At 38.4% G+C, this 23373-nt stretch overlaps 1 long non-coding RNA gene across 2 annotated transcripts; it reads left to right on the top strand.

Annotated features, from left to right (window-relative positions):
- Positions 1-1114: 1114 nt before the first annotated feature.
- LOC119696989 lies at positions 1115-20964 on the top strand. 2 transcript variants are annotated; one of them, XR_005255692.1, is made up of 4 exons: positions 1115-1175; positions 1249-1367; positions 2437-2498; positions 20748-20964. It is a non-coding gene; the product is annotated as an uncharacterized LOC119696989 (long non-coding RNA). The 2 variants fall into 2 exon arrangements; XR_005255693.1 differs by lacking the exon at positions 20748-20964 and adding an exon at positions 6776-7072.
- The last annotated feature ends 2409 nt before the right edge of the window (positions 20965-23373 follow it).

The raw sequence follows: 23373 nt of genomic DNA, 5'->3' as shown, positions 1-23373 counted from the left end.
CTCTGCTAATGCAGAGACCTAAGTAATAAAATTCACCATTCAAAGAATAACTGATAGTATCATCACAAATTACCATGAAAAAGATCATATTCCTCATCTTCCAAAAATGCAGAGCAAGAGAGAAGTGACTGTCACATGGTCACATGGCTGGGAATGGTATTTTTATAATTTGGGTGATCTGAAATTTATTGCTTTTTAATATTTAATAACTCAATCCCATAGTTCTCACTCAAGTAATTTTCCCATAGAGGTCCATAACATGTATAGATATATAGAAACAAAATTCAACATACATTTAGGAACAATGATACATTTAGGAACAATGATAAATAGCCCAATGATAAATACCCAGAATCGGTACCATTCTGGTGAGAAGGGCCAGAGGGAAGTGGCAGCTGCCATGAAAGATGGTCACTTACTTGAGAAAAGGAAAATTTGAGACTTCTTGGCAATGGTATTCTTTCCAGGCACACTGAAACAAGCACACCATGACACTTCAAGCTTCATTTTCTGCTCTGCCACCTGTATCACCAATAATATTAATTCTTTTGTGCACCTGGGAGACCCGTAGCTTTATGGAAAATTAAACCTGGATGGAGCCATATTGCCCACTCTTCCCTTTCTTCCTGAAATTAGAGGCAAAACCTGAGATTTTCCAGGAAAAGGTGAATGGAATGGTGATGAGTACACTGCTGAATTCCCTTCCCACCTCAACTCTCCTGGACATACAGGGATAGTGTTAATCCAAAGAGTATCTAGACCTGTTTGGCCAAAATATGGATGCTCAGTCAAATTCACCTTCCTTCTTCGAGCCCTTTCCAAATAAAATGTTTAACTTCATAAAAATATCAAAGCAATCTAGGGGAAAGAAACTGAATTTGTTTCATTTTATTAAAAAAAAAAAAAAAAAAAAAAAAAACAAAAAAACACAAAACCAGCAATCTAAGAGGCAGAAGCATTTTGACAGACTTAAAAGCATATTTTTGTTGACTTAGTGTAAGTCCAGCCTGCCCTCCACAGTTCACAGCTCATTGGATTTGGACTTTGAAAACATTCCTGAGATGTTAACATTTCATACAAGTCAAGAAAATTACATTTCCAAAGTTCTTGTTGAATGGAAGCATGGTTTCTTGCCCAGGTCTAGCTGATTAGCCTGCTCCCAAAATAAAGCATTGGTGAGGAGCTAATGCGGTTTAATTCCCATTGAAAGAAAACCAACCATTTCTAAATCTGTTCTTCTTCCTACAGATGTACCATCTGGAGAAGGTCATGAAGGAGGAAAGAGAAAGAATGGAAAGGAACAGGATGCAGAAAGGCTGCCATGTAGAAGACTCCAAATTTCAATGAGAATACATGCTAGGGATGGGGTGAGTTACATGAGAAATGAGCAAGTGGGAAAGAATTCTCTGACGTTAGTTGGCTGATGTGTGGCCATAGTATAAATAGGTTGATATTAAGAGGCAATTCGCATCATAGGAAGTTTACAGTCTAAATAATTCAAGCACACAAAGGACCAAAGGAAGAAAAACACAATTTGTGGATGAGAAACCAAGGTACTTTGCTACTACTGTACTCTGTGTCCTTCTTATCTGACCCACTGAGCCTTTTCTTACAAATGCATTTTTGATGTGCTTAACAAAATGCATTCACTTCATGCAGTTGGCAGACTTAGTTGTTGCATCAAAAATAGTTAATGGCAAGTATCAGCATTTTTATATTTCTTTCCTTGTGCAAGTATTTAATAACAGGGAAATAGCAAACAACAGCTGTGTAAAGGGAAAGAGCAGTATAAATGAATGCTCATCCTGCATCACAGGGAATGATAGAAGCCTAAGACTCAGACTGGGAAATTCCCCCAGATTGCAGCCAGGTGCATTTGTGAACCACTGAATACTGGTCAGGAGAAATCTGAGGGGCGTTACTGTTCACAGGTACTTTGTGCATATATAGGATCGTATCAGGAAAGCACAAGTCTGCCTGTAAGTAGAAAACACAAAAAAAAAAAAAACCACCAAAATTGCCCCTAAACAAACTAGGGGCACTAAACACACCCCATTGGGACAAAAATAATCAGATGGTCTGCATGCAGGACAGGATGTTGAGAATGACTCCAGGTATACTGGAACCAAACTGCCCCTGACATCTCTGAAGACGAGGGCTTTTGCCCAGCTGGGAAAGTCTGACTTGCATTGCCTTTGCCTTTGATGGCAATACTGAGCCTCATTTTAGGAGAGTTGTGGATAAAGAGGGGTTGGGTTTTTTTTCTCTCTCTCTAGGCTTCCTTGATCTGATCATGACGCAAAAAACCTAATTACAGCAATTAATACAGAATTAGAATAGTTTCATGCTAACTCTGTGAGTAGCTTTCTAGCAGCAGATTGCTTAGAGATACAGGGTTTGAAGCAAACTCTAAAGCTCTTATTTTCCTGATTACAGCTGTTGAAAAACTAACATGTTGGTCCTCAGAATGAAGAGAGAAAGATGACTATGAAGCCCGTGTGAGTATATTATTCTGCAAAGTGCAGCAATACATTAATATAGACAGAGGCTTACAAAAGAACTAAGGAATGTGCTCAGAAGCCAAATCCCTTTTCATTCTCAGGCTCTTTACTACTTTTTTGTGCCAGAAAATTATGCCTACCTGGTTATTTCCCTTTAACGTCACCAGAGAGATAGACGAATCTAAATGGGAAAACAAAAGGGGGAGATTTAAAGGAAAGGAGTCAGCTGCAAATGTTCTTCAGTAACTTAAAACAATGTTTGGCGAAATTTAACTAGTGCAGAGAACGTAACACATGATAACAGCACGACCTCAAATGACTCACTCTCCATTTAAACTTCAACATCTAGGCCTCTACAGGAATTAGCATACACATTCTGGACACTCATTACCCATGCTTGGTTTTGTATAGCACACAAAAAAAAAGGCAAGAGAAAGAAAGTGTAAACCTTTGCCAGCATATTGTTTGCTGGCAATAGCAAGCAAACCGAATACTGAGCAGTCATGCTTCATCCAACAAGCATAACTGCTAGCCAAATGCAGGCTTACAATTGTTTGGATGAAAAAGAGACTACCATCCATTCACCTCTGTATTAAGGATTTGATGAACTGTGCTGCAGCAAGCTAGGAATCAATCTTTTGGAAAGAACTGATATGAACATTTACTACAGGATGTGGCAAAGAGTATGAACTTTTCACACACACAATTTCCAAGAGGAGATAACTATAAACATCAGACTCTATGGCTCCTATTGACAGGGATCAAAAAATATCCCAAACAGCTTCATCAGTAGGAACCATATGCGACCCCTAAAAGACATCAACTTCTGTTCTCTTCTCTTTTTTCAATGCTTTAAGAGACTGAAGATACAATAAATAGGCTTACTTCTCTGGCAGGTTAACCCCTTCCTCTGCCTCCCCAGTGCAGGGAATCCTCCTCTGCTGCTTCAGGGGAAGTGCAGGAAACCAAATGGGCTTGCACCCTCTTCCTCCAGTTAGTGCAGTTTTAAAACACTGCACCAAAACAGTACCTTTTCATGGCATCATGCACTGTTTTAGTTCAAATGTCCACCCAGGGCTGCAGTAACACCACCTCTAAAAGGGGGAGTCAGTGCAGCACAAAAATGGATCAAGCTGGAAAGAGAAAGCTGGAAACAGCCCCTGCTTCTCTAACCAGTCCATGAAGCAGAGAAAGAGATGAAGCTACTTGCAAGAGATGATTTGGACCACACTGTTGAGAGAAAAATAGGGTGAAGGAAAAGCAGTAGCAGCAATACTTTTTTCTCTATTTTGGCAGTGTAACTTCTAGGAAGGGAAAGAGAATCTGGACCGTGACCGGGACGGAGCTGCTGTGGTACACCAGCATGTTTGTATTTGGTGTGAAATTGCATTAGATATTCAAAGCATTCTGCATGTATCATTTGTAAAAAGATCCTCAAGATAATGTCAGAATCCCTGTAACTTAGAATAATACAACCTGTCAAGGAAAGAGATGTGTCCACAGGAAAAACAATTCTGAGTGTGCAATCAGAAAATGTATGATACTAAGAAACCCTCTTAAACAAATAACCATTAATGGAACAAACCTGTTAAAATAATTCTTTTTCCATGCTCAAATGTTACAGGTTTAATAAATTTTTACTGTATTAGCACAGAAATGCACTTTCACTTTCCATAGCTAATCTTGAAGGAACACACATTAACATACTGTATTTTTCTGCTGTATTAATGGACATTACAACTAAGACAGTATTATACTCATTATGAACCTAATAACTAACACATGATCACAAAGCATTACTATGTTAACACTTTCCTGCAGAAATGTGAAATGAATAACGCCTCTGTTAAGATTATTATTAAAAAATATTTTCCTTATTAAAAGACAAAATCCCCTACAGTCTTTTCTAAGAAAGCTTCACAATGCTTAGAACATACCTGACATCCAGTATCCATAGTGTTAGTTACCTCTGCATGTGAATTTGTTGCAGAATCAGGGATTGGGTATTAAAATGAGAGAACCAACATATTTCCCATTAAAAAAAATTAAAAAAAAAAAAAACAAACCACCCACCAAACCACAATGCCCAATCTGTGGCAAAACTCCCAAAGTTCATAAAATAGCCCCAGGAGTGGTTTTGGTTCCATAGATTTCAGCATGAATACAAGTGGAGTAGATGGGTGTTTACTGAAATTCAAGAAACAGACCACCATGTTTTCTAGTAATTAAAATGTCTAAACATTGAATACTAGAGTTTGTTCTGTACTTGACCTGATATGCATTGAGAGACCCAAGAGTCTACAGCTTCACTCTCTTTACAAAACAGAGTAATATCTTCACTTGGACTGACCTGTCAACAAGTCTGGTACATCTTCACTGGTCAGATTAAATGCTTTGCAGTCCTCATGCTCCACTTAAATGTCCCACTTCACACATTCCCAGTCCTCATGGCACTTGTTAACCATCCTTATCTTAAATAGCTGTTGTCATCTTCTTCCTACTTCTGGTATCTCCTTGTCATCTCTATCTTTTCCTTTTGCTCCTCCTGCTTTTTTTTTATGAACATACATAACCATATCCACAGGCTCTAAATAACATCAGTTGTTTGTTGGTGACCTGGTGTTGACAGCATAACTCACAGTTTTGCTCTTTTTTCCACCTGGCAGCAGTAATCAGAGGAAATATTCCTTCCTCACCCCAAATGTTTATCTTTACTGGCTCTGTTATCACCTTGGAACAAGAAAACGCTCATGGCTCCTGCTGCACCTTCCTGACTTTCCTGATTACAAACTAGTGTGGGTGTTAATCTTTTGCCCTACTTTTTATCAATGTTACATCTTTCCCCTTTATACTCTTCAAATCCGATCAATAAGTTTCAGAGTCAGTGAGTCTCGATCACTTTCCAGCAAACTCTAAAGAGGCAAGCAATGAAGGAAGAGAAAAACAGAAATGGCAATAGATGCAAAATTACTTTCTTTCAAAGAGTTCACACATGTAATTGGATGAGTTAGGTATGCTTTCCAAGATCAAATCCTTTAAAGTGCTATTCAGGACAATGTCAGGACTGCAGAAATGGACAAACATTTGCACATCTCTGGGAATTATGAGACTAGAGCAAGAATTAACATCAAGGCACCACAGGAAATACCATAATATCTTATCTCAGGCCCACACAGGGCAGATGTCTCATGCAGATGACATTGTGCAAGTACTGATCCATCAAAGAACAATTTCAAAAGTTGCCTAAAGACACCTGGTAATATCCCAATAGGCATGCTAAGGCATGGTTTTAAAGGCAGTGTCACAGTGTCACTAGGCAGTGACCTAGCTGGTATTTCTGTCAGTGGCAGCAGCTCTAGGTAGGTCAGGTTGAATTGGAAGCCATGGTGAATTAGGTCCCCATGCTTTGGAAACTCTCATCTTTTCTTGGTGGTGTAAAATGTAGCATACAATAGAGGACTGTGATCAATGCACAGAAGCCTGTTTCTCTGACATTGTTATTACAAGCATCTCATGACATCCCAAGTAACCCTGAAGAGTATTCCTATATCTGTCACACTAGAAGAAGCTTGTCTGCCTTAGCTGCTCACAGACTAAAGCTCTTTTCTCTTTCCAGTTTACTTTTTTCATAAGTGTTTCTTATTGTCACTATGAGGCATAGGCACGACAGTGAATGATGATACTGGGTAAAGAGAGTTAACAGAAGATTTTTTTCCTAAAGAAAATGCAACAATCTTTGTAGTAATATGCAAACTACTGAACATTATCTTAGTCAAACAGCTTCCCAATTTGTGAGTAGGCATGACACTGTCCAAATACAGGGAGATGGTGTAGGAGACAATAAAAAGCTCCCAATTCTGAGCACTGAGATCTGAGCTGCGAATGGCAAAACAGCTCTCACCTTTCAGGCGAACACATGAAGAGTTAATGGAATGTGCCACTGGTAATCTACAGCAGATCATGACTGTAGTTGGCCCAAAAAAGTTTAAAAGCTTCTACAAATGTGTCGTTGTGTTTGCCTGGTAGAAGAGAGAAAGAAAGGAGATGAGAGCAGAAGAGAGAGGAAATTGCTCTTACTTGTCTTCTCTTTTGAACCTGCTTACAAAAGACAGTAGGATTACACCTGCCTCAACTCCCTTCTGACACTCAGTGGTGTGGAGGCAAAGGCATAATTGAAATTGCTACATTTTTGAACTCTCCATAATTTTTTAAATTTTTTTTGCTTTATTCTGATATTCCACTTCCCTTAAACTAGGTCGTTTTTTTTTTTCAAGACATGGAGAATCAGAAGTCCTGACAAGCTTTTCCTCTGCTTCTTGACGTCTACATGTTTCTGTCCTGCCCCCTCTCCAACACACTACTATCCACTATTCCCAGGCTATAGAAGAAATAAACCTGAAAAAAAACCCACCTTCAAAATCTGGATCTTTCCCTTCCACTGAAAAATAATGTTTCTGAAGAATCTTTCCCATAGAGCACAGCTCCTTTGAATACAACAGGTGTGTATTGATGGGATATGAGTTCAGCTGGTGCAGTTGCAATGTCTTTGCTGAGGGGCTGAAGGCAGCAATGCCAACATCTGCCACGACTGGATGGCTGGTCCAGCCATAGTCTCACTCAAAATATCACCATCCATATATATCTTACTACTTGTATCAGAATTATGTAGTTCCACAACACTGTCTATGAAAAGACAAGAATATACAGATAATGTAACTGCAGAAAAAACTCAGAATTAATGATCAAGTAAACTATGTGGAAGGTAAAAAAGGAAATAACTAACAGCCAGAATAGATTTATTAAGAAAAAATTACATCAGACCAGGCTACTTTCCTTCTGTGAAAGGAAAACAGTGGACATGGATAAGGAAAAGTAGTCAAAGCTCTGTACATTGATTTTAATAAGTATTTGACAAACTTTAATTAGGCTTCCTCATACGCAAACTCAGCAAAGACACATTGCAAAATTACTGTAAAGTGGTTACAAAACTGTTCAAAAAAACTCACGGGGGAGAATCATAACCTGCTTTATTCCCACAGTGGAGGAATGAGATCTCACAGGGAGCTTTTTTGAACCCAATATGACTTCCTACTTTCAGTAATATTTTGGAACCTGAATGCTTTTGTGACCTGTTGGTCACAACAACCTTACAGCTCTAGTAAGCACATTAAAAACCAGCATGGAATTCAAAATCTCCTTTAGAAGCTGGAGAAATTTTGTAAAAGACATCAAGACAAAGACACACAAGAAGACAGTCATCTGCATTCAGAAGAGGGAGAAGAAGCAGCTGAGAGAAGCTTTTCATAAAAGGGTTCAGAGGTTGCAACATATCACATGGTAAACGCAAGCCAGAAATTCTGTGCTATTGTGAAAAAGTCAGGAAATAAACTGGCATGTGTAAATGGAAACAGGTATCTACATGTCAACACGTGCCTTGATGCAGCCCTTCTGCTCTACTGATGCCTGTGAAGACTGCAGGTAAAAGTCAGCTCTGATACCAATGAGATCTCAGTTTTGCAAAGCGTACTTCAAGAAAGATTTGAGATATACAAGACTCCCTACAACAACAATAAAGTGAAAACTTATTCCTTTAAGAGAGACTGCAAGAACTAGGATAATTTATTTGTGTACAAAAATAAACAGATGCAGGCAATAATAAGAATCTTCAGTATAAAAAGCTACTGTAAACAGAAATAAAATAAGGTGTACTGATGCAAAATAACAGGATTAAAATGTAACAAGGGAGATTCAAGCCAGATATTAAGAAAAACTCTGAAATGTTAAAAATGGCAAAAGACTGAAATAAAAGGCTATGAAGACTAGTGGAGCCTCCGTAATTGCAGGACTTTAGAAAGACCTCTTGGCAGACTTCTTCTTTAGAGTCTTGTCTACCCCAAGTCCTATTTTTGCATTTCAAAGTGAGGTATCACTACACTCAAGGTGGCTCTTGCCCTTGACAGTGTTTGGGACCCAGTTGCATAAGCATAGATGTGACTCAGGTGGCAGTCACACTGTTAAAGCCCATGAAGGTATGGACCTCTGGGACAGGCTGCCATAGAGCGGGACGGCTTGGTTCTGCTTCAACCCTGTGGCCTGAAAACCAGTCTGAACCTGTCTGCTCAGGAAGGCTAAGGTCTGAGAAGGTGCAAATGTTCCACACAGAAAGAGATGCTGAGAATTACTCTGGGTCTTCATCTCCCCGTCGATGTGATTCGTGTTAATATATAAGTTGAACACATGTGAAATTCTACCCAAAACATCAAGCACTAAGAAATCAAACATTTTCTAGCCATGCACTCATATATGTGAACTATCACAGATATATCCACTCCATACTCAAAATACACTGTGCTACTAAATGTGGGTACTTCAATAGTAAAAAGACCTGCATTTGGTACATACTTCCAGTCCTAGGTGTGCCAATTTTCTGAACTACTCCTCCTCTCTAGACTATCTGGAATATATGTGTAGGGAATTCATCTCAGTTCTATTGGTGATGTACTATGCATGCTGTCCTTCTGCATTTGAAGAGCAAGATAATGGGATTATGTTCAGGTCTGGTGCTGCAAGTTTTGACATAATAGAGCATTTTTTCCCTAAAAGTGCATAAACTATGGACGAGATGGCAGTAAAAACACTTTTTGCTTTTTGTGGTAGCAAACCCTCAGTGAGCTAACAGTAGAACCATTTAACTGCCTCTGTAATTTTATAAGCAAAAGAAAATATTAAAAAATCCAGAGTACAAGCATTAAATTGAATATCCACCTCATTGACTACTTAATTAATTCCTAATGACATAAGCATTGGTGAGCAGTAAGTGCAATTCAGAAGGTCAGAATTCTAAAATTAATCACTGAATTTTAAAACCCAAGTGCTACTTTACTACCATTTTTTTTATTGCCAAAAAGAAAGATGGAAACATGACCTGCTTTCAACATGGTGATAGAAGACATTTGTACAAACTAAACATTCATAGTTCAGTTCTTACTACGAATTAACTCTAAATGAAAGTATTTTTATGTTCCTGCCCTAAAAATACATAAACAGAAATAAAACTGAGCCATAGAAAGATTAATTACTGCATTGTCTTCCTCATGGAAAATAAGGTCTGGATAGTCTACTGCTATTATGTGTGCTAAATAATCTGTATTTTATAGTCTTACCATATTTAACTTCACAAGTACATCTAAATACCCTTTTTGAGACATTCTAGTGTAATACTGTGAACATAATTCATGGTCATATTCAGGTGGATTAGTGATTCCCTGAAACACACCATGCATAGGAAATCATATTTCATCTGCATCTATTTCTCTTATTTGTTACCTAATCTTTCAAACCCCGAAGTCCTCTGCAGCTCCATCTGAATTTAAACTAAACATTTTCCAGTGGTCTTTTTCATAGGAAGGGCATAAATCTTCACATTTGCCAGATTATAGACCATCAAGAAAGGCAGAAGTAAAGTTTTCTAATAGTTTGCAATCCTTGGGTCCAATGCTTCAATAACCAGCTAAAAACCCAGATGTACTAAAATGGTTGGTGAAAGGTTTAGAAAACTAATTTCTAAACTGCTACTGACTTGGACTACAAATGGTGCGAGGTCCTGCGCTACAAGACCTTGAATACACAGGTCCTTTCTCTCCCTTCGTGGCACAGTGCAGGGACTTGGTCCATACCAACTACAGCTGCATTGCAGGTTTCCTTTGAATTTAGTGAGGGAGAAATACAATGCGACACAGCAGAATGTTTTCACATTTCAGTAGTTTTTGAAGGACATCTGATCAAAGATCAGTATTTTTTTTTTAATATATATTAGTTTAATCACAGTTTGCAAATGTCTCTTCACAGACATTTAAAACAAAATTAGATTAATTTTGGGTTAAATAGGATTGCCAAATGTGTGCCTTTAAATGTCCATCCACCACAGACACACTTTTTGTACCAGTGAATGCTGGGGGAAAAGGTAGAAATTAAAGGCAACAGCAAACTTCTACTTGTAGATTCAATTACTTTCCTACCCATGTATCTCATTTGAACTTAACAGCTGCAAAGAGCCCCTCAATGCAGTCTTAAGATCCTAGTTCAGAAAAGGTTTCATGCACAAGCTGTAAGCAGGTGACCAAGTTTCATTAAAGTCATCAGGATGCAACAACCCACTCAACTATATAAACTGCCAAGTGTTTTTCTCAGTCATGATGGCTTGATGAATCAGCTTTCAGCACCAGCAGCCTGAGTCCAGGTTGATCTCTTTGAAACCTGGTAAAACTTCTACCACCCTGAAATGAATAAAAAGCATCATCTTATGTCATCTTGTGCCTCTGATGAAGTTAAGTTGAGCATACATTAGCCTTCTTTTTTTTTTCCCTGTAAATATATTGCTTATTTTTGCACTATGTTCACTTGAAGAATAACACTGTCTTTTAAAGTAGCATCATTTTGCAAATGTCACTGTAATTTTCCCCAAAGTATCATCCATTAGTTATAAAAGGTGCAAATGAAAAGGATTTTAAAATTGGCATGGGGGTAGAGGAATATGGAGTAATGCACTAATAGCCTAGGTGGTGGCTGGATTTTTGGCAAGGTTTCAAAAGAGAAAGGGGGAGAGAGAGACAGGTGATCAACTGAACTTCTTGTACATTTTTATACATGAAGTTAAAAGGGATAAAACTATCAGGAGTTATGAAAGCATTTCTAAAGCAGGAATTACAAAGAAGGACCCACTATTGTGGATAAACATGCATATATATATTTATATATTTTTTTATTTACATATATTTATATAGACACCGACATGTACTGAAATGAGAAAGAAGAATGACACAGATTCACAGTTAGGACACTGTATATCTCATCACCTCTAATGGTGTTTTACAGTATTTGCACTAGTTGTTGACTAAATTTGCAGATGACTTCCAGTTCGTAAGCATGAACATGACTGAAATGTATGCGCAAACAAGAGTTTGATAAAGAAACCCAGAACAGATTTCAGGTTTACAACTGAGTCTTTTCATTACCTGATTGTTTTTCAGATTTTTTTCCCAAATTTTCTTGGAAAAACTGGACAGCATTATTTTATCCCCTTTTACCAATCAGTTAATGGGTAAAAATTTTGACCATCATTAGCTGCAGTTACATGCATTGCCATTGTCACCTGTTCAGAATATTAGGTTAAAAATTGTTTAGATGTTATTTATGAAAATACAGTCATTAAATTCCTATTGTCAATATACTGATTTAAATTTTTTCAGCAAATTTTCTTTTTTTTTACATCTGAATCGCTCCCTTTCACTTGTTCTTCTCTTGCTTCCCCTCTTGCAGTTTTTCCAGTACCTTTTTACAAATAGCATTCAGTTCAAAAACAGAAATGAATATATTTCCTCTGTTCTCTATTCTTCTTCTGCCCCTTGACCACAAAATTGTGAAAAATTCTAAAGCAATGGGAAAAAAATGTTATCAAAGAGCAAGCAACCTTAGGTAGGAGACCTTCTGCTTCAGTTTACTGCTGCATTAACTCAAGCAACTGACTTCCATTTATGACTCGCACCCCTTTTTAGCTCAATACCTTAATAATCAGGTTATTAGCTATTGTGCTTATAGTCTCTTAAAACTCTATGATTTTGGCTTCCTCTGGTATCCAAGCTCAGCACTTTAATAATCAGGTTATTAGCTATTCTGGTTATTATCTTTTAAAACTCGGAACGGTTTTGGCTTCATCTTGTGGCCAAGTCGTTGGGAATTAGGCCTCAAGAAGCCTTACAGGACTGAAAAAACCACATTCAATCCACTTTATTTTGGGATTCAATACTCAGGAAATGTAAGGCACTTACCTAGTACTTAATCACACTCTGTATTCTTCTAAACATCAGTATGGGTTTGCCCCAAGTTTAACTCTGCAGTGTAACATAACTCCACTGCTTCAGAGGAGGAAGAAAATATACATGTTTTAGGAATGACCTGAGACACCGTGTTTTCTCTTAATTATTCTGGGAAACAAGGTGGCAATTAGAAGGCCTCAGGACCTTTTTTCTTTTTTTCTTTTTCTTTTTCTTTTTCTTTTTCTTTTTCTTTTCCTTTTTTTCTTTTTCTTTTTCTTTTTCTTTTTCTTTTTCTTTTTCTTTTTCTTTTTCTTTTTCTTTTTCTTTTTCTTTTTTTCTTATTCCTTTTTCCTTTTTTTTCTTTTGGTAATCTATGCAGATCTTATCATCTTCTATGTGTTTTAAATACTCCAACATGAAGTGCAACAGTTCACGGCTAAGCAAGTTTATAGCCTATAAAGTGTGGCACGTGAGTATAACAAAATCTAAAGTCTTAGAATTCACTTTTTACTCTGCAGTTGCCTGATGATCATTTTTCATTTAACTATGTGAGTTTTTTGCATCTTTTATGCAAAAGAATTCCAAATTTGAGGGCACAATTAATTTGAATTAGCCTTACTGACTAGCCATGATTTCACATATTCCCAGTTTTTAAGTATGCCAAATTAGGCATACCAGTTTACTCAAAGCAGTGGTTCCTTCTATATTGAAATATCTTCTTGCCTCTCCTTAATGTGTAGAAAAAAACAGCATACATGTTTTCATAATAGGTGTTACAATCTTCTGACAACTGTGCTGTAGAAAAAGATATTGTGGCTGCTGTTTTATTTAGACAGTTGGATTTTTGTTTGTAGGTTTGAGGAATCTTATGGAAGGACTGAGTGGGAGGGGATTGCTTTGTCTCTTGTCTTGCTTCATCAATCAAATGTTTCAACTTTCTGAAGCAATCTGTGGATGCTGAAGCTCTTATAACTGTTTTAACAATATCTGCATTTGAGTGAAAGACAATGTAAGAAGTAACCTACTTTTAACCATCCTAACAAACACCAAGGATGGCAAGAAAAGCAGGGTTCAGCCTGGTTAGTATTTTGTAGTATCTCTTCCTTTTCATAGCTTTAAACATCAAAATAACAATGAAAATTTTCTCTTGGCTATCACTAATATACTTGGCACTAATCTCCCTTGGAAATTCATGTCTCTTTCCATCAACCCTAGATGAAACCTAGACATCTCATTTTAGATCAGTAAAGATAATTAGGATGAATACTGTAATCTAGAGGCAGGGAAAAAGTATCTCCATAGTTAAAGGTAGCCTGGTAGAACCAAAACCCTCTTTACAGAGTGTATGGGTAGACGACTCTGGCAGCTTATCTTGAGACGTAATATTACTATCCTAAGAGCATCATGCAGCCTGGGCTCGCAGAACAGTAACACAATGCATTTTCTGCCTTCTTAAAGCTGTTTGTCATTTTCCACACTGCTTCAGATAGAATTATTCTTTAAAAAACCCAAACATTACATTCTAAAATATTTCTCAGCTAAAAGCATCATCAAGTCTCTTTCATAACTTGTAAATGGAACAAAAAACCAGTTAGAAACAGTGTTCTAGGTGCAGTAATGGGTGCTTACTGCTGCATTCACTGAATCCATCAGAGGCACTTCACAGATATCTAGCAGGCCTATTTGCTTCATAAATCATTGAAATGCGTGAAGACCTTTTGCTTAACCCAGAAATAGTCTTTAAGTGTTTAACATCAATAATAATGAAAACTGGCATCACAACAACTTAAGCAATGTAAAATATGGCATCGTAGGGTTCAGCTTGACTTTCATTGAAGGATTTCTAAAAATAAGAGTACATCATCAACAGTGACAGCTTGCTTAGTGACTCAACACAGTGGGAAACCTATTGCTCTAGAGGACTATGTTCTGCCTCATTATTTAATACAGACATCACAACCATGCTGTTCTGTTTTCAGTTCCTAAATGCATGATGCAAAGGAACCCACACCTCAGTATGTCTGCCCTACAGAGTGAGAATAAGTCAGAGTTGTTAGATCTGCACTACTGATAGCATACTATAAGCATATCAGTGCCAAGTTACATAATATATTGTGAGAGTTAGAAACATTTGATAGTCTTTCTGAAACCTCAGCTGCTGGAATCAAGATATTGTATGAAAACATCTGCTTCCATTTTCTAAGCATGCACACTTCTAGCACTCAGTATGGGAAGAAAAGCTCTAGCCCATGAACAAAATTTACTCTGAAGCATGAACACAGAGACACACACAAATAATTGAAAATATAATTAAAAACACTTTTAGTCACATTTTTGAAAGTTCAGCATTCACATTATTGCAATACTTTATACATTAAATACATGAGGCCTCTGAACAGGAAGAAAAATGAAGTGGAAGAGAATGGCAGACAGCGGGGAAATAGGAGGAAGAAGACACGGAAGGCGGATAGACACCAGACAATGATCTGGGTCAAGTATTAGGGATAAGAAGAAGCAGAAAAGACCTTGTGGAGAAAGAGCAAGGACTTTCAGTATATGTGGAGAGATACTCATGCATAGAGAGTGACACAAAAAAAATTATGGGCAAAAACTGACCAGTTATGAAGTAAAGCAAAGAGAGTTCAGGACAGGAGACAGTCAGTAAAGGGGCAGGAAACTTGGATTGTAAAAGCAGATGGCTGTGAGAACTGAGAGACAGAAAGACAAGGAAGGCAAGGCACTGGCATGGCTGAGTAGGGAACTACTGGTTAAACTATAGGAAAAGAAACAAAAGCACAGGCAATGCAAACAAGGACAGGTAACATGCACAGAGTATAGAGATGCGGTTTGGTTTTGTAGGGATGGAGTGGGGAAGGCCAAAGCCAAGGCGAAGCTGGAACTCAATTTGGAAAGGAACGCCAAGAATAACAAGAAGGGCTTTTATATGTATGTTAACCAAAAAAGAAAGGCCTAAAATGTGTACCCGCATTGATAAACAGTGCTGGAAAACAGGTAACAATAGCTGAGGAGAAGCTGATATGCTGAACAACAGTTTTCACAGAATCAGAGCATAACAGACTGGGTGGGGTTGGCAGGGACCACACTGAGTCATCTGGCCCAACCTTCTTGCTCAACCAGAGTCACCCTAGAACACATGGCACAGGATTGTGTCCAGGCAGTTCTTTAATATCTCCAGTGAGAAGACTCCACACCCTCTCTGGGCAATCTGTTCCAGTGCACAGTCACTTGCAAGGTAAAGAAGTTTTTCCTCATATTCACATGAAACTTCCTGTGCATCAGCTTCTGCCCAATGTCTCTTGTATTATTACATGGCACCACTGAGCAGAGCCTGGCTCCATCCTCTCGATTGTCTATCTACAGGCACTTGTACATGATGAGATTCCCTCTCAGTCATCTCTCCTTGAGATTGAACAGACCCAACTTTCACAGCCTTTCCTTATAGGAGAGATCTGGTCTCTCAATCATCTTTGTTGCCTTCTGCTGGACCTGCTTCAGGAGCTCTATGTTTCTCTTTTACTGGATGCAGCATTCCAAATGTGACCTCACCAGGGCTGAGTAGAAGGGCAGGATAACTTCCTCAACTTTACTGACAGTCATCTCCCTAATGTACACCTGAACACCATCAGCCTCTTGGCCACAAGGGCGCTACTGTCTCACGGACAGCTTGCTGTCCACCAGGACCCCCAGCTACTCTTCTGCAGCGCTGCTTTCCAGCAGATTGGCCCACAGCCTGCGCTGTTGCATGGAGTTATTCCTCCCCAGGTGCAAGAACCTGCATTTGCCTTTCTGGAGTTTTAGAAGGTTCTTCCCTTCCCATCTCTCCAGCCTGTTCACCTTCAGATCCTCCTGAAGTGTTGCACAGCCCTCTGGAGTATTGGCCACTTCTCCCAGCTTTGTGTCACCAGTGATCTTGCTGGGGAGGCATCTGCCCCTTCATCCAAGTCACTGATGAACAAGTTAAACAATACTGGGGCCAGCATTGAACCTTGGGGAGCACCAGCAGTGACAGGCCTCCAACTAAACTCTGTGCCACTGATTATAACTCTCAGGTTCAGCCAGTTCTCGATCCACCCCACTGTTGACTCATCCAGTCCACACTTCCTGGGTTTGCCCATGAGGATGTTGTGAGAGACAATGTTGAAAGTGAAGCCGAGGTGGACAATACTCACTGCTCTCCCCTCATCCCCCCAGGTGTTTGTTTCACTACAGAAGGCAGTCAGGTCGGTCAAGCATGATTTACCTTCAGGGAACCCACACTCACTACTCGTGATCACTTCTTGTCATCCATGTGGATAGAGATGGCCTCCAGAATGAGGTGCTCCATCACTTTCGCAGGGATTGAGGTGAGGCTGACTGGCCAGTAGTTCCCGGGATCCTCCTTCTTGGCCTATTGGAAGACCAGGGTGACATTTGCTTTCTTCCACCCTGGAAGACCAGGGTGACATTTGCTTTCTTCTTTCTGCCTTCAGGCACCTCTCCTGATGGTCATGACCTTTCAGAGATGACCATGAGCAGTCTAGCTGTGGTGTTTTCTAGCTCTTTTAGCACTCCTGGATGCATCCCATCAGGTCCACTGGACTTGTAGATGTCAGATTTTCCCAGTTGTTCTCTAACCCAATTCTTTTTGACCAATGGAATGCCTTTCTTCCAACATTCCTTTACCCTGGTCTCTTGGGTCAGAGATTCCTGAGGTCTGGTCCTGCCAGTGAAGACTGATGCAAAGATGTTCAGTAACTCTGCCTTCTCCGCGTCCTTTGTTACCAGGGTCCCCCTTCCACTCAGTAACAGGCCTCAGTCTTCAATGGCAATCTCTATTCCCACACCTCTCAAATGGATGGACTGGAGGAGCAAAATGCTTCCCAGGTTCATGGTCACCTGAGGAACCTGGAAGTACACAAGTCTATAGGAGCCAATGAGTTGCATCACAGAGGCCCGAAAGAATTGGCTGATGTAGTTGCCAAGCCACTCTACATGAGATTTGGGAAGTCACAGCAGTCAGGTGAAGTTCCAGGTAACTAGAAAAAAGGGAAATATTGTACCCATCTGTCAAAAGGGTAGAATGGAGGACCCTGAGAATTAGCCTCATCTCTGTGCCTGGGGAAGGTCAGGGAACAGATCCTCCTAGAAGCTCTGCTAAGGAACATGGAGAACATGGAAGTGATTTGAGACAGCTAGAATGGCTTCTCCAAGGGCAAATTCTGTCTGATCAATCTTGTGGCCTCCTACAACGGCTTGATAGCAGTGACATGTAGGACAAAGGGCAAACTAAATTGTCTTTTTAAACATGGATGTATTCATTAAAAAACTCTTAACCATAGAGTTAATCTCAAAATCACAGAAGTTAGTTGTTTTCTGAAAGAAAGACTGAAGTATGCTGAACTCATCTATGTCTCAAATACCCAAAAATTCCAGATACTTGGAGTACTGTTCCATGTATCTGAGAGCAGGACAGAATCCAAAACTGTAAGATAAAACCAAAGCTATGATTTTGAACATCTTGAAAGAAAATGCTAAAAATAAACAGCAATGGGAAAATATGAAAGGGTGATATTTAAACAGTAAGTAGCTGTAGAATACACCACAGTTTCTTTTCTTTACAAAACACTGCCAGAATCTCTCCACTTAAGGATATTTTCGCAAAACTATACTCACCTCATTACAATTACTGTACATTGATGGTATAGATGTTTATGCTGTGGCTAAAGCTGAAAAAACAACTGAAAATTACGATGCAGCATACACAACTAACAGCAAAAATGAGGAAGGGGTGATATATAGGACCTTTGTTTGAAAAGACAGTAGCACAAAACCTGGCAATCTCTTTGAGGTGTAAAATAAATTCCAATAAGGTAACCACAGAAAGTTTTCAAATTTTAATTGCTAGATATTCAGTATTCTGCTAGTTATTTCTATGGGATGTAGCTAAATTGGCAACATTTATAAGTTTTCTTCAAGCTTTTTTGGTGTCCTAGTAAAGAAATAAGAATTTGAATAATAGGAATAATCTATGTAAGTGGGAAAAAGAAAAAGACACTTCCAGAAAACATTTTTTGTGTAAGTAACTCTAAAAGCTTCAGAGGTGAATAGGCTATATAGGCCCAGTGATTCTACTTCACAAGACATTATATTTTCTCCTGAACAACAGCACATTAGGCATGCTGCAAAAACAAGCAGAGATACAAAAACATGCACCACCAGAATTATTCATGTTGTTTGTCTCATAGAGCCTGCATCCACTTTCACACCCTTCCCTCTCAATTTCCTTACTTTGTTCTAGATTTTTTTGGTCTCCTCTCAGTTATCTATTCCTAGTATATCATCTTCGCAATCTTACCCATCTTTTTCTCACTTTATTTGAGAAGTTTTTTGAAAAGAGGGCCATAACTGAGCTTTCTATTGCAGAGACCTCCAAAAATATTTAAAAAAATTTGTATATAACTGCTCTGCAATGGAGTGGTAAATACAATTATGGGGTCCAGAAGGAGGTCAGCCTACCAAGCCTCAGTGAAAAGTGGTGAAGTGGTACTTCCCTAAAGACAGCTCACAGAAGGTGGCTGTGTACTCACTCTCAGAATAAGGACTATGGACACAGACAGTTCTCCTGATGCTGCATGGAGGGCGGGACCCCTCCTGGCCCCTGATGGGCCTCAGCTGAACCATCAACATTACAGCCTCCAAAACACAAGTGTAAGACTTGGCATGGTTTTGCTTGACAAAAATATGACTGCTCCAGTCCTACATCAATTAACTAACAGAGGCTGTAAAATTAAGTAGGACAAAAACCTCCAAAGAAGTAAGTTTATGGCAGTTTCTTTTCTCTTTTAAACTTACTTCACTGCTTTTCTTATTTGCCCAGAAAAAGAACTGGATGCATGTTAAACCACAAGAGCACTTGACCATAGCGTAAGAGAAGTTATACTTGACTAATGCCAGGTTAATGATGAACATGAGCAAAATGTTTGTGATTGGCTGAAAAAAATAAGATTGCATTGCTGTTAATGTTGCATTAACCTTATAAAATAGCTGATTCGGGGAAGTTCAGAGTTTTTGAGTGATGAGTGCTTAAACTTTCACTTGAAATCCAATTTCATGCTAGGAGGTACTCTCTGAACTTATTATTTAGTTTAATATTTTAAAATTAATGTCCCTCAAGAAAGGATCTTAAGTCAAAGATCCTCTCAGGGATAAAAAGTTAAAGGAATAACTTTGAAGACCAAAAGGCTGGGTGAAGGAAATAAACAATGCACTTTTAATGCAGAGGGCCATTGCTGGCAGAGCATTACAGAGCTTCATATTCCTGAGGGATATGGAACAGGAAGGGAGAAGTAAGGTGAACAGTGTCTGATGAGCATGATGAGCCAGTGACAGAGCTGACTGCAGCACTTCAAAAGTCAACATCTGTATATTGAAATGGCAGATTCAAATAAGACTATAAAAATGGGGGGAAAATGTGGAATTTCATATATATAAAACCATTATTAATACTGATGAACAAGGATTCCAACCAGTTTATAAGAACATATTTTAATAGCCATTAGTTATTAAAAATAACAGTTGAGTATTTGGACATATTCCTGTACCACGTTATAAATCTAGGAGTCTGTTTTGTTTTAATTACCGTGTATTGTTCTGCCCCTCACTATTTACATAAGGATGAAAGATCAACAAATGTTCAAAGAAGCACAACAACAATAATTGCAGGTTTGCAATAGCTTCCATGGGAAGTGTGCTAAGTGGATAAGGATTCTTCAGAAAAGAGACAACTGAAGAAAGAAGTTGCAGAGGTCTTTAGTATTCTGAGTTACTGGGAGTAGCAGCAGAGCAACAGGGACCTCTCAATCTTTCACCATAAATATACTATAGAAAAGATTATATAGCTCTTCAATTCCTTCACATTGCAGACATTGCTCAGACGCCAGTGAACAAAATATCCAGCAGGAGGCAGAGGACTGTAACCCTTTGCACTTGTCAACACTGAATCCACTGGAAAAAAATAATAATAACTTAAAGGAGGCCTTGCAGCTAACAAGAAATGAAAACTAAACAATCCTGCTTTGTTTATTTCAAGTTTTGGGTGTGAGTCTTCCCTTAAGATACATCAATTGAAATATGTGAGCATCTTTCACAAACACATAAAAGAATAGTAACACACGTAAGTGTTCAGCATTTAGATTTCCTTTCAGTACCTTATCTATTTAATTTTCTTCTCTGTTAAAAAACAACTGTTCTTTTGCTTGGGGTAGAAAAAGATTAGCTATGACGTGAACTGCCATTACTCCATTTGTGAAATTACTCATTCTAGATGTAAAAGAAATGTTTCTGCTCAGTGCAAACTCCGTTGTTCAGTGTTTTTCTTGATTCAGCTCGACTTGAATCTACTCCACTGACCTCTACTCTCTGCTTTTTCCAGTGTTTACATCTTTTTAGCACTTGTGAGGCCACACCTGGAATAATGTGTTCACTCCTGAGCTCCACAGCTGAGAGCTCTCTGTAGCTCACTGAGCTGAAAAAAGTCCAGCAAAGGATCACCAAGTCATGAAGGAACTGGAGCATTGTGCCTGAAAGCAAAGTCTAGTAGAACTGGGACATAGAACCCTAAAGAAAAGAAATACCTGAAGAGAGGGGGTAAGGGGACTGAGCCAGGCTCTTCTTAGTGGTGGTCAGTGCGGCAATGGGCACAAACAGGAACACAGGAAACTTTTTCAGTGCCTGACACAGGCTCAGAGATTTTGTGGAGTCTCCACCCTTGGATGGAGCCATATGGACACAGTTCTGGGCAGCCTGCTCTAGCTGGCTGTGCTTGAGCATCAGGGTTGGACCAGGTGATCTCCAAGAGTCCCTGCCAACCCCAACCATTATGAAGTCCATGATTCAGTTTTTGCATCTGTCATGTTTCTTACTGAACAAAGACTAATTAAAGAGCATAAGTGTGTGTGTGTACATGTATGTGTTTGTATATGAGTATGTATACATACATATCTACATTTATTTTGACCATGAAAAATTTTGCTTGGCTCCCAATTATAAATAGTGATGTTTTTGTCAAATGGGACACTCCTGATACTGATCCAACAGATTATTAGATTTTCAAGACATCTGCCTGTAACTAAATACCTATTTAATGATTATTCTCATGCCAATCTGAGTGATAATAATTACTGTGTCAGTGTAAGATTGTAAAGATAGAGGTTTGTGTAAATTATTTCTTTCCTAATAATTTCCAAGAAATTACATTTTTAGCCAAAAAGACATCATGAATTATTGATATTGATTTTTATAATATTTTCTTAATATTTAGTTCCATTATGAATTAATCTGAATTATTAATTGAAGCATTAAAATATATATATGCATTATAGCAAGCCAGAAGAAGGACTGGGTTCTTTGATGCAAGCTCATAAACCACCCTTTGCAAGAACAAGTACTGAGAGTGTTCTGGCAGAATTACTCTTTGGAATAGAAATGGCAAATTAATTTATCTTCTCACAATACATTTTCTTGCCTTCCTCAGCATGAAATGAATGATAGATCTGAAGTGTTTTGCTCAAATAATCTTGGGAAGGAGGAAACAGTGTCTTTGGAATACAGCAGTTAAACAGACAAAGCAACGTGACCCATGATGAGCAGTATCAAGAAATATTTTTCCTTGGGTATTTGAAATATATTCCCAGGCAGCAGAAGATTTGTTCAAAATCTCTCTAAGCTATGTTCAAGGACTTTTGCTGCAGACAGATCTTCTAATTGCTCTTTACACAGCAAATCTCATGGCTACTGGCTACTTGTCTTCAAATAGCTCCATTGCTCTCAATATATTTTGTCAGTTTGAGAGGCTGAATTTGGGATACTGTCTCCAGCTGACCAATGCAGGAATGGGTGGACAACTAAACATTAAGACAGAGATAAAGAAATCCTAGAAATAGTATAACAATAGTGCAACAGTGTACATATTCTCATTTAATTTCCTTTAAGTCTATACACTTCAGTGTAACAAGCCTAATAGCTATTAAAAGAGAACAGAAAATTTTCCAAACATGTGAAAGCATTTGTAGGAAAGTCATTATTGTTACCATTACTTTTGCTAAAACTCTACTGGGACCACAGTCTTTTTATTTTTTTATTAGCTCTCTACAAATAGGATGTGAATTCCAGCATATACACTAATCAATACTTTCTCCTTCAGTACCCTGAGAAAATAAGGGATTCAGATGATATCTCCTTAAATGTCTTAAGAGAATGCCTATGCCATCTCATATGCCTTAAATGCTTATCTAAAAAAAAAAAAAAGAAAAAAAAAAGAAAGAAAAAAAAGCAACCAAAGAATAACAAGAAGCTAAGCACATTCTCTCATTCTATCCGCAAACATTCACTTGGCTTCATTGCACAATTGGCTATTTTCCATTCAAAGATGTTCTGAAAGAAAGCTTATTAACACTTAAGGTCAGCTCTAAAACTATGATGAAACTCAACAATTCACTTTTTCAAAATGTGCAAAGCATTTTTAGCACTTTCAAAAAGTAACAAAGACAGTTGCTTTATTCTTGTGCATTAGAAGCCTTATAAAAAGCCATTCATTTACTTCAGCAGGACCGAGATCAACTTTTCATCTTTCATTAAAGCTGCTCTATTCTTTCATTAAATGTGGACCAAAGATCGGTTCTCTGTTCAGAAGAGAAAAATTTTGTATTGGTTTATGATATGATACTCTACAATTACATTGCCTTCGCCTGTTTTTTAAGTGGTTGCATTTATATGATATTAGATAAAATGTTTCCAAAAGACTCTGGCTTTGATGAAGCACTTAAGTAAAATAATCAGGTACTCAAAAAAATGTTTTTTAAACAGAGTTCCCAAGTACTGCAAGCCGCACTGTTCTGTCAAAGAAAGAGTTCTGGTTGGCAGAATATTTTTGTTTCCCTTTTTTATTTTTTCTTGTCAACATGGCAAGTAGGAAGTGCAATTTATGCTAACAGAATACGTACATCAAGATGTGCCCCTCTCACCACTAAAGTCAAGGGTTGTGCTTAGTCTGTAAAGGC

Source organism: Motacilla alba, chromosome 2 (genome assembly GCF_015832195.1).
Source record: "Motacilla alba alba isolate MOTALB_02 chromosome 2, Motacilla_alba_V1.0_pri, whole genome shotgun sequence".
NCBI classification, from domain to species: domain Eukaryota; kingdom Metazoa; phylum Chordata; class Aves; order Passeriformes; family Motacillidae; genus Motacilla; species Motacilla alba.
Note: the sequence above shows the minus strand (reverse complement) of the source record. Positions and strands in the feature narration are given on the sequence as shown.